Consider the following 12,540-nt stretch of genomic DNA (forward strand, 5'->3'; position numbering starts at 1 on the left):
CCATCTTTATCTTCTGATATTTCAATTTTTTTCCTTCAACATCAAGCTCCAGCTCTCCCATATGCCTCTGCTATTTATTAGTTAGTTATTCATGAGCGTACAAGTCCTGTGCAACGCTCTAGGCACAGAAATACACACACAGCTCCATTCAGAGCCTAATGGCCACCGTCTGGGCTCCAACGTATGCACGACACAGTCAGTCTCAGGGGGGTGAGGATGGGAATTCCCCTGTAAGGGCCACATTCCAACCTTTCCTTGCATGCAGTCAGTGGGAGCAAACCCAGCTCCCCCATACCCACTCAGACACCCACAGAAGGTCAGATCCCTGCGTCCAACTGCTCATTCGTGACAATCAGGGACAGATTTTCAAGCAAGTGCTGAAGTTTTCAGAATGCTGTACTTTGAGAATCACTGTTTAAGGAAATCACCAGGAACACACAGGATCATATCCTGCACAGGGAGCACAGAGTCACACACTGCTTGGGGTTGGAATGGACCTTAAAGCTCCTCCAGCTCCAACCCCTGCCACGGGCAGGGACCCCTTCCACTGGAGCAGCTTGCTCCAAGCCCCTGTGTCCAACCTGGCCTTGAGCACTGCCAGGGATGGGGCAGCCACAGCTTCTCTGGGCACCCTGTGCCAGCGCCTCAGCACCCTCACAGGGAAGAGCTTCTGCCTAAGAGCTCATCTCAGCCTCCCCTCGGGCAGGTTCAAGCCATTCCCCTTGGCCTGTCCCTACAGGCCCTTGTCCCAAGCCCCTCTCCAGGTTCCCTGCAGCCCCTTTAGCCACTGGAGCTGCTCTAAGGTCTCCCCTTCAGGAGCCTTCTCTTCTCCAGGCTGCCCCAGCCCAGCTCTCTCAGCCTCTCTTCATGAGAGAGGTGTGTGCTGGTCAATGAGAACAGCTCAGAGGATCCTCATTCACCTTCCAGTGAAGCTAATAGCAGGCAGTTTGCTCAGGACAGGAGCCGGCAGCATCCCCCCCATCAGACCAACACAGCTACACAGAGCGATTCCCTGTCAGCAACAGGGGCAGGTTCTGGCCCGTAATTAGTAAATCTGGGTAAACAGTGCAACAGCTGCTCTGTAAATATTAGTCTGCGTGTTTAAATTAACTTTTCATTGCCCCTGCCCTTTCCCCTTTTGTTCTTCATTGCCTCTAAGTAGATATTGGGCTTGGGTTTACTTGTGCAAACATTTCCAGAAAGCCACTTAAGTCCCAGGTAGAAATATTTAGGAATAAAAGAATATCCATGAGCATCCTCACACACAGCTGGGAGGTCAGTCAGGAACAACACCACATGTTTCGTGGAATCATAAAGACATTGGATTGGAAGGGACCTCTGGGGATTATCTAGTCCAGCCCTGGCTCAAAGAGGGGCAAACTTCAAAGTTAAATCAGGTTTGTCCAATTTCAGTTTATTAAAACTTAGTGAAACGGAAGCAGTCAGTGTCCAGTGAAGAGAGGCAGCTGCCAAAATGATCAAAAGAGAAAACTCTAGCACCTGAAATAACTTCATTCTGTTCTCAGGGCTGTTTTCTGCAGCTGCCTCTCCCTGCACATCTGCCCGTGTGCCTGACACCTCCTTTCCTCACTGGAACGTTATTATCCAACATGCCTGACAAAATACAGCGACACAACGCTGTTTTCAGCCTAACCAGGGAGTTAACACGCTGGAGGACGTGGTGGATACTGGTCACCATCAACAAAAAGCTGTTTTGCAATTTCTGCCTGGGCTGGTACAGCGTTGGAGGCTCTCTTGCTTGCACAGAGCTACCCAAATCTAATGTTAACTGCCTAAAGACACAACAGCACCGCTCCTGTATTTACTAAAGCTACAACCTTTGAGCTAGCCTAGGGAAAATGAGGGTAAATTGATATCTTTATGTTAAAGCTGGAAGCCAGCCTAGGATCTTATCATTCCTCTGGTGTGCTTTGAACAATATTCCTCACCTTCCCACTGCACAGCCTTGCTGTATCGCGCCAGCACAGACTTCACCTAAGGCTTGATTCTGCACTGTGTACTCAAGGAATAGCACCTACTCGGTAACCACAGTGGAGTAAAGGACAAGGAAACATCATAAGGAAAGGAATACATAGCTCTGCCCAAAGAGCAGGATAGCTTTTCCGTAGCTGTACTAACAAGCAACAAATACATCTACATGAATTACTATTCAAGTAAATGAGTAAGGAAAGGCATAGAAAGGTTTGCTTTGAATCCATACTGTGAACTATTCCTCAAAGCTACCAATATCACATTCAAACAAATCTATGATTTCTGTGGGGTAATTACAGCAATTTGCTTAACTTCACTCTGCACCACATTGAGCAAGGTGGTGTCTTTGCTTCCTGCTTTTCAGCTGCCTGGAGTGGTTCTACACCCTTAATAAATGCCTCCCTAGGACAGGCTGTGCTTTGATGATGGTTACAACGAGCCTCATGAACTTCCACCATGGTACAGCATGAAATTAGGTTACTAAGTGTTTGTAAAACATCTATGGATTCTCAAGTGAAAAGAGTTATTACATTAAATTAATGTTAAAGAACATAGTGACTATCATTACATCAGGCTGAGTACAGCAGTGCTTTGCACCTCACATTCTCACCTCTCCAACCCTTCTAAGATCAAAATCCTCTCTGCCAGGAAACACTGCATGAAGAAACAGGCCCCGTGCACAAAACCCATTTAATTCCTAACAGGTCAAATGGACAGGGACAGAAAACTGAAGTCAGAGTGCAAGGCTGCTGCTACAGCCATAAAACCTGCTCCCTGCAGAGTGTTTCTGCCTCCACACCAGTGACTCTGGTTGCTCCCTCCTATTCCTAGTAAGAGCTGTCACATATCACAGTGGCTAAATCATATTTGGCTGGTTCTTTGTCAGCAGCAGGAATAGCTATAGCTTTACATACTAAACTAACAGATGAGCTATCCCTAGTCAGATCTTACGCTGCCAGTAAAGTCATTATTTTCTACATTCTTTATCTGTATTACTTGAAAAAGAGAAAAGCAGGGGCTGGAAGTTGGTTGCACTCCAGTGCTGTGCTCCATTACGTTATTATTCATATCAATTGCTTTGAAAGTAGTGCTGACCCTGACCAGCTTAGATAAGTAACATCTGAGACAGAGATGCTGCTAAGGAGACCTTGCACTAGTGGAAAAAGCCAAAACACTCAAAATCAATGTTAATCCTTTTGCTTTAAGGACCTTGGGAGTAAGTGCTCTCTGATCCTGGCTGGAGTTTATGGGAAGTCACCATCAAATCTACAAGTAAGATTTCTCTAGCAACTTTTAAACCTGTCTCCAAGTGAAACACTGTGCATGTCTGCTTAAATATGTACCTTAATAACCAGTCACTGGGTGTCATAACATTAAAAGGTCACATTTTATCAAAATATTGGCCCTGTGAAAATGTCACCTTGTGGCACTCTTGTTGAGGTAACAATTTGCTGCTACATTTACTCTTCTATTGTCACTGTAGCTGAGCTTCCTTTAGAAGCAGCGCAATTCCCAACACAATCTGCTTCAGAGCTTCAATAGGAAAAAAAACCCAACCTAAAAAACCTGTGCGATTGCTCTTAGTTCGAGTGCCAAAACCAGCCGTTTTCAACTGACTACCTACTGCTGGGTTTCTCAGGGAGAGTTGGGCGTCTGTTTTGCCACTGACAACGGCACAGAGATCAGGCAGAAGAGCTTCTCCCTTCTGATGCTGAGCAGTCACTGCTCCAAGTGCCACCTCACTTCTCTGCAGGAAGATGCCACCAGGCTCTGCTGAGTTTGGATTAACGAAGGTGGATCTGGTGGGATGGAGGGAAGCAAAAGACAAAGGTGCTCGATAGAAAGAGCTACAGAAGAGTAGGACCATTTCAGGTTGGCTTTACTGCTGCCCCACAAGAGGGATGCTTCCCAGACCAAGAGAGCATTCCAACTCCCCATGCAATTTTCAAACGCTTATTAGTTACATCTGTTGAAACTGAGGTTCGAATGCCTGAAATACCTTTTCTCTGTTTGTTTTTGCTCTCCTACATCCTACAGTTTCCCTGTGCACACAGTGCCTCTGAAGCTTGCAGATAATAGATTTGGTTTGAACTGTTTGTACAGTGAAAAGCCTGAGTGCTTCAGGAGATGCTGAGCTGTTCAGGGCTGTATTTCTTAATAGAACAAGAGGATGTCAGGATTGCAAATCCAAGGCATATGCAGCTCTCTCGTGCCATCACCACAATTCCAGCTTTTCACTCAGTACAGGCCTAAGGGCAAATTCAAAAGTTGAGAACTCATTTGAACTTGGGAAGTATTTCTGCATCTGGAGAATTGAGCTGAGACACACGATAACAGACAACTGCTACAGAGCAGCCTGACCTCCTTAGCAGCTCATTTTGCACTGCTGGGGTAATGGAGGATGCCTGGTGTCCTCCTGACAGCTTGAGCATGAATTTTCATTATTACTTTTGCAACTTGTGTATATTTTGTCAGTATTTGACTCCATCACTCTGACTTCCTGCCTACAATCTCATTTTGCCAGTTCTACCTGGCTCCCTTCCTTGACTGAGATCACTACTGCATTACTGAGGCTGTGTGCAGCCCAGGCTCAGCATCCTGGACATCATCAATTATCAGCCAGTTTCCCTTTGCTGTCAGTGCCAAGTAAGGACTATCTGGCCACAGTGACTGGCAAAGTTGACATGTCTTCAAGCAGACTGATTATTCATACACACATACACAGATTCCCCTGTACTGAATGACGTGCTGAGAAGTGTTTATCAGATTTCAGAATTACTAAGGACAGAGCCATTTAATATACTAAATCTATGACCAAAGGGGTACAAGAAACCTGGAGAGGGGCTTTGGACAAGGGCCTGCAGGGACAGGACAAGGGGAATGGCTTTAACCTGCCCGAGGGGAGACTGAGATGTGCTCTTAGGCAGAAGCTCTTCCCTGTGAGGGTGCTGAGGCGCTGGCACAGGGTGCCCAGAGAAGCTGTGGCTGCCCCATCCCTGGCAGTGCTCAAGGCCAGGTTGGACACAGGGGCTTGGAGCAAGCTGCTCCAGTGGAAGGGGTCCCTGTCTGTGGCAGGGGTTGGAGCTGGATGAGCTTTATGGTTCCTTCAACACAAACCAGTCTGGGATTCTATGGTTCTATACAGACACAGAATGGACAGTCTTGCTTAGTGGGGGAAGAATAGGGCTTGAATCAACCTTGTCTCACCTATTAAAATGAAAGAATTAGGTTTGTGTATGTATTAGTATGCCTAGAAATGTTTACACAACATGGGCAGGAAATATTATCTATACAGACACCCTGAGCATCCAGAGCCTGCTGAGAGTCAGCACACCCATGTGCAAGCTCAGACACAGCACGAGCAGGGGAATTAATGCACAGCAGCTTCCAGGAATGGTTATTTACTCAAAAATACATGGTTCAGATCCAGGAGAGTCAATTGGAAGCACCTGAATACTAAATTCGGAAACATAAACTGAAAAGAACAGTGGATGAGAGTGGGGTTGAGAGCAGTGCTCACACACCCAACCCTTCCAGGCACTATTTTGTTCCAACTAATCTTTCTTTTCCAGTGGATCAGTAACCTTCAACAAAAGATCTGTCCTTTTTAATCATGCTCTTCTCTCCTCATTCCATCCTCTCTACATACACAACCACGTTTCGTTTGTTGATCCCATCTCAGAAGCCTCAGGGCTTTAGAAAAGTCTTTTTCAGCATGATTATATACATCACCAACCTCTCTTGCCCCTTTCTTTTTTACTGCCATTCACCATTACAGAGCTCCAGTGCACTGCAAATTGAATGTGACAACAACATTCTATATGTGCTCATATAGATACAGAAAGAAACCAAATCAGTAGAGTGTATGTATCTATAGATGTGTGCTTTTTAAAGTTGAAGAATTCCATTGTTTGCTCACTTCTCCCTCTAACTGATTGCTTTGCCTGCTTTGTTCTGCAGGATCAGCACAGGTGACTAACACAGATCACACAAGGCTACAAGTATTTGGTATGGCAGATTTTTTTCTGCAATAGCCAGGAATCAGCAAACCTAAACGCTGGTTTGTGACTGCTCAGTCTCAGCATTCAGGCAAGTAAAGCTTCACATGGCAAAACCTATTGCCTGGGAAAAGTCTTTTTCTTTCTTCTACCCCTTTATTTTTCAATGCTTGCTTTCTTGAGTTCAGGACACGCTTTAGTTTCTTTTTTGCTCCAAGCTCTGGCTCCTCTAACATCAATGAGAACTTCCCCACCAAGGGCAAAGGGGCCATTTGAACACTCAAGTTAGGCTAAACCCAAGTAAATCCCTTTTGATGAAAACAAAATATGCATCAGATACAGGTCTGAATTCCAGTTTTGCCAGAAAGGTGGTACCCACGTAACTGCTGTTTCATTAAGTACTGTCCCTGTATTGTGAAACCTGTGACTGGGATGCTATTGATGTTCACACCTCTGGAAATGGAGCAGATCAGTAACAGAGTAGTTAAATATAATACTATATATGATAGATTACATAAGCAGCATATAATAGTTATGTAGTAAGTGATGAAATACTCCAACGTATAAAAAAGTCAGCTGTAAAACTGTGTGAAGGCAATAAAAACCCAGATGTTCTGGTTCTGTGTATCTGTCATTTCATCCCCCCGTCCTCTGTAACCTTGAAACAGCTCTCTAAGATTTTGTTTGCCGTATTTAGAGAAGGAATTGAAAAGGCCTTGGGAAGCACAGTCCCAACGTGCTGCTCCTTTCCCTGCACGCTGCACTGACACAGGAGACAAGGGCTGTAATTAGCAGCATGACCCAGTGCACTGAGCCGGGGATCGGCAGCACGGAGCAGCTCAGGGCCACGCTCCTCCGGGATCCGTGCCCTTCATCCCCTCCTTTTCCTTGATACATTGCCTGCAGCCAGTGCCTCTCACATCAGATAACACAAAATGAGTACATTTGGTGAAGCCCTGGAAGCACTACACCAACTGATGGCTGTTTGCTGTGCATACAGTGGCTATTTTTGTTCTTTGTCTTAATTGCAAAAATACAGGGCTTCGAAAACTTCTTGCAGGGCATCTGAATTGAGAACATCAAACTCACATGCTGTACATTCGTATCACTGCTAGGGACGCAACAGAGACTGACGGCACAGTTCTAGTCTCCCACCCCTGACCTCCCTATCATCCTGTTCATGAATTAGAATCATAGAATGGTTTGGGTTGGAAAGGACCTTAAACTCATCCAGTCCCAACCCCCTGCCTTGGGCCCCAAATTATTGAACTTTGGCATCTCCATTATGTTCTCCACACCATTTGTTCAACTTCCCAGGGCTCCCACTGCCTTGAAGCATTAACACAGCCCTATGGGGCACATGGAGAGAGGAAAGGGAGGAATCCTGCACAGTACACCAAAAATATGGTCCCATTTTGTGCACAAAACCAACAGGAAAATACTTCGATTTCACCACAACAGCAGCTGCCAGAAGGCTACAACTCTCATGACTTTGGCTGGGTTGCACTGAAGCAGACTGTGCCAGACATATTCCACATCCTGGAAGGATCCATTTTAGGGCACTGCTGGGCACCTGGGTTTGGAATCTACCTAAAATCACATGGTTCTGAGTACAACTCCAAACTCGCATGAAGCCCAAGCACTCCTTAGAGTGTCCTAGTGCTTCATACTGAATCCATGTTGTCCTGGATTCCCAGTGCTGGAATGCACCTATGCCAAGGGCATTAGAACTGGATGAGCTTTAAGGTCCCTTCCAAATCAAACCATTCCATGGTTCTATAACCAGTGCTAAGCACTGTGCACACACCAAAGGGTTTATGTGCACAAACATTTGCCAGTTTCCTAACCACTCATTAGACTACTAAAATTCATTACCGCTACCTACAAACCTGGTTGGACCCTGTATTCATCATATAACCCAGATCATGGAAAGATTCGTGTGCTTAGCTGCAAGCATGGGCACAGTCCCATTAGCATTAATAATGATGATTGCTTTATAGTCCTGAGTCAATGTCAGAGGCACATGCCCCATAGTTAGAATAAGGCAGTTCATACGTTTCCAGCTCTCCACAGCCACTATCAAGTCCTACACAGAGCTCCCAGCCACACAAACAAGAGGGCTGTGGTTATAAAAGTGCCCAATAAATAGCAGAGAGCACAGTAGGTCTACATGTACTGGGAAGAGTTTCACCTCGCTGCTCAAGAGGAGAAGGAGGATGATATGCAGCCACCGGACTATGACAAACCCCATCTGGTTCTGTGCCACGACGGTCACACAGCAGTCAGGATGGGAGGCCAGCGCGAGGCTGCTACCAGACACTGACCTGGGCCATGTTCCAGCCCACAAAATATTTCTCTCTACTGCAAGTAGGTCGAGCCACATTTTAGTGCCTGCAGATTTATTGTTAAATCTTTATTTTTTGCACCTGCCACAGCTATAGCTGCTCCACATCACAGTGCTGCTCTCTAGCACTCGACCTCCCTTGTCTGGGCTGGCTCTGAGCTGCAGCATCCCTCTCACTGCGAGTTGTGAGCCTGACTGATGGGGAGGGCAGTGGGTGCACAAGGGCAGAAACACAAAGCGGGGCTGTCGGAACAACACCAGAAACCTGTTTTATCCTAGTTTAACATCAGGAAGGTATCAGGTGCCACAGGCAATCTCCCAAAGCACAGGATGGGCATTTGCTAAAACATCCTTTGCACATACAGATTCATTTCCCTGCAGGACCAGGGCACTGCCCTGTGATGGGGTGGATAATGCCAGGCTAAGACCTACACACAGTGTGGCAAAGACCACTCAGTGGTTTGCTGGAATCTAGGGTAGGAGAGACTCCAACCTCACTGTTAAATCTGCCTTTCTCTCACTAATAAAAGGTTATTGTAAGAAGTCAAATAAAAATGTATTTGTGTTTAACAATTAAATGTAATTGGCAAGTGCTAATGGTTCCGTGCTCGCAAAACTGGGGGAAAAAGGAAAGAGGAAGAAACTGGTTTGAAGGGATTTTATCTAATTTCATTTTAATTAGATCCTTTTTCTAACTGAGTTTCTAATTTTTCAATTAGCAATTAGCAGCTGCAACTCATTCGGAGCGTCACGAGGTGCCAGAGACACTAATTACACCACAGGAGTAGGAGGCTGAAAATGAGAAATAAAATTAGCCATGAATGTTATTAGAAGAAAGGAATGATTACATTCTGTAATAATATACTGATGTGAGCCTAATTAGATTGAAGGATTGAGGGGGAAAAAGGAGATATAAAAATGGATTGTATCTAGAAGCCTATAGGTCACCTTTTCTTCATTAATAATGATTAGGTACTGCTTGGAAAAAGGGCACTTTGGGAGTGATGTTGTGTCTCTGTCAGCCACCCAGCAAAGGTCCCAGTAACGCAGGGAGGTGGCTGGTGCTGGCAAGAGGGGACAAGACCTTGCTGGAGATGTCCATGAACATAATGCTATCTCATAGAACTGTCACAGAATGGGGTGGGTTGGAAGGGAGCTTAAAGCTCCTCCAGCCCCAACCCCTGCCACAGGCAGGGACCCCTTCCACTGGAGCAGCTTGCTCCAAGCCCCTGTGTCCAACCTGGCCTTGAGCACTGCCAGGGATGGGGCAGCCACAGCTTCTCTGGGCACCCTGTGCCAGCACCTCAGCACCCTCACAGGGAACAGCTTCTGCTTAAGAGCTCATCTCAGCCTCCCCTCGGGCAGGTTCAAGCCATTCCCCTTGGCCTGTCCCTACAGGCCCTTGTCCAAAGCCCTTCTCCAGGTGTCCTGTACCCCCTTTAGGCACTGGAACTGCTCTAAGGTCTACCCTTAAGGAGCCTTCTCCAGCCTGAATAATTATAATGGTGCCATAATAAGAGAGGAAAAAGGACAGTGAATTAGACCCGAATTCTTTCATATTAGTAGACAATCACCCTTCTTTAAAGGATGCACACACAGAAGTGAGTGCCATGGGGAATCAGCTCAAGGTGCCATGCAGCAGCCCACTGCTTTCCCTTTTAGCCTCACTGCTACACTCTCTGTGATGCCAGGGTGAAGGATTAGAGCCGAATGACAATGGAGGCTGGGGGAAAAAAACCTTCATTAAAAAATTCAGTTGTTGTAGCATATGTTCCTCTTGAGCTGGAAATTCTCTTTCCAAGCGGGTCTGCTTTGTTGTTGTGTGACAGGAGAGTTTGGAGATTTAGGGGCAGTGGGCTGCAGGCTTGAATAAATAAACCAGACATTTATTACAGGGGAAAGGAGGGAGAGAAGCAAAGGTAAATAAGGAAGTCTGGAACAGCCAGAGGTTTCAATCTGCTAAACAACCTGGAGTGAGGCCACCTGCAGAGTGAAATGGCGAAGGAGGTGAGACACGGGCCTGACTGCATCACCAACCCCACGGCACAGCGCTGCTCCTCCTCCCTCTTGCTGCAACCATGCAATTTTACTGCAAAGCTGTCAATGGCCAGGACAAGAGAGGACAATACTCCAGGGCAATGACTCTAATGGAAGGTGTCCCTTCATTAGTTCACTGCAAACCATGAGCCTGCTCTCAATGGTGCTGTGGGCTTCCCAGTTGTGCCAGTCACAGCAAGCTCCTAACAGTCTGCTTAGTAAGAGCCAACAAAGCTGCCAACAGTGAGCATGAACCATGGTCCAAAAGGGACCTGCTCTCCCACACCCAACAGTGCTGCACCAGCTCTCCCACACTACAGGTTTCATGGCTGCTCACATCAGGGTAAGGACTTGTCCTCACTTCTGACAACCTGCTACTCCCCAAGGGAAGCCAGGCAGCTGGCTTGCACCAGCAGTTGAGTCTCCATGCACAGCCTGCCTTTCCTGTCAGTGTGCTCTGCAGCAGATGTGTTCCCATCAGTGCCCATCCTATCCCACCACTGCCCTGCCCATGGGCTGCAACATGGACAATCCCCCTTGTGTTCATGGACAAGATACGGCTCTGCAACCACAGCCAAAGTTGGGATCAAACCCCAATGCCCAGTGAGTCTCTCTGACACAGTTTATTGAGCAGTGCCACGTATAAAACCAACCTGAAGCCAATCTTGCATTCAGAAACTGGTTAACAGTTCTGGCTTCCCATCATCTCCTGCCAGAAAAGTGCTGCATCTGCAGAGCTTGAGGGAGTAAAACAGAAAGAGAAAGGAGGAATGTGGTACTGGGAAGGACTCTGCTCCTGCAGAGGCAATACTTCCAAGAGCACCATAGTCAATTTGAAAGCCTAACTCCTAAAAACGAAGCCCATCAATCACTTCAGGCACATTTAACCATTTCGCTTCACAGTCATTTAAGCCTTTGTAAAAAGGCAAAAATTCCAGATGGTAACTATACAAAGCAAGGCTACTTCTTTCCCTTTTTAGGTTTTATTCCTCTGCCAGGAGAGGGCCGACGATTCAACCAAAGTCCTTCTTCCTTGCGGCCATCCGAACCTCTCACTTAGTCATCTTTCCGTTTTACCGGTTGAAAACCTTGTAGGTTTTGGCATGTGTTGATAAAAGCTTGGGAGTTCCTATCGCTGTACAGAAGCATCACCATTAGTGACAACAGAGTCAGTCCAGAAGAACTGATAAGAAAAAAACCTCACTTCAGTTATAATTCCAATGGCCCCAGATCTCCAGGAGGCTTCACTTGTCACACAGATAAAACATGTAAATAAACAGACGCCTGCCTGCTGTGATGCTCTGCAAAACAAACACATGCTTTTATAGAGCTGCTCTTTGGGAGTCAATACTGCTGTGAATTCCGATCGAGTCCAACCCATGGAAGCCACCACGGTGCTCCCGTGGAGCAGACGTTGCAGACGAGCAGATATCCTCGCCTCAGGCTCACAGAAAGAGCCTGGCAGCTCTCCACTTGCCTCCCCGGAGAGCTTCCCCCCGCCAGCCCTGCGCCTGTGTCTGCTTCCTCACTGCAAAGCTTTCGAAGAACCACTCGTTTTCAACAAATATTTCCACCATCACATCTGACACCGAACAAGCACGAAAAATATGGCCCCTCGCAAGAAATACCAGTATAATGTTCTCATTTTCCACCATTTGACAGCAATCAAGTAGAGACTAATGGCTTTCCCCTGTGACTAAATCATTTAGCGACCAAGGTATTCCGTCTCATTCTCATTAGAAAAAAAAATATTCCAATAATCTCATTATCCCAATGTGAATAACAGCAAAAATGCACCAAGACTAATGGCTCCTTCAGCGCCGCCGCTCGCCCAGATCGCTCAGGCGGGGGTTTATGGCTCCTACTGCAGTGCCAGGGTCTGAGTGGTGGCACGGTGCAGCCCCGCTGCTGGGGCTTTGTTTCAAGCAATACTGAGGGCTTTTATGTACTATTTTTAACTAACTTCAATAGAAAAAAGAATGTGTCATGGAGTGTTAAACTTTATGGAAATTCTCCTGGAGAATAACATAATTTCACGGTGCATTACTCTACAATGACCTGGTACTTGAACAATTAATTTTTAAGGTATAGCCTTTTTCTTCCTGTGCTGCATTTAGCTTACTCCTAAACCATCAACAATACCAGGATTCCTTTTCTTTCTCTTTATGA

Source organism: Lathamus discolor, chromosome 19 (genome assembly GCF_037157495.1).
Source record: "Lathamus discolor isolate bLatDis1 chromosome 19, bLatDis1.hap1, whole genome shotgun sequence".
Lineage (NCBI taxonomy): Eukaryota > Metazoa > Chordata > Aves > Psittaciformes > Psittacidae > Lathamus > Lathamus discolor.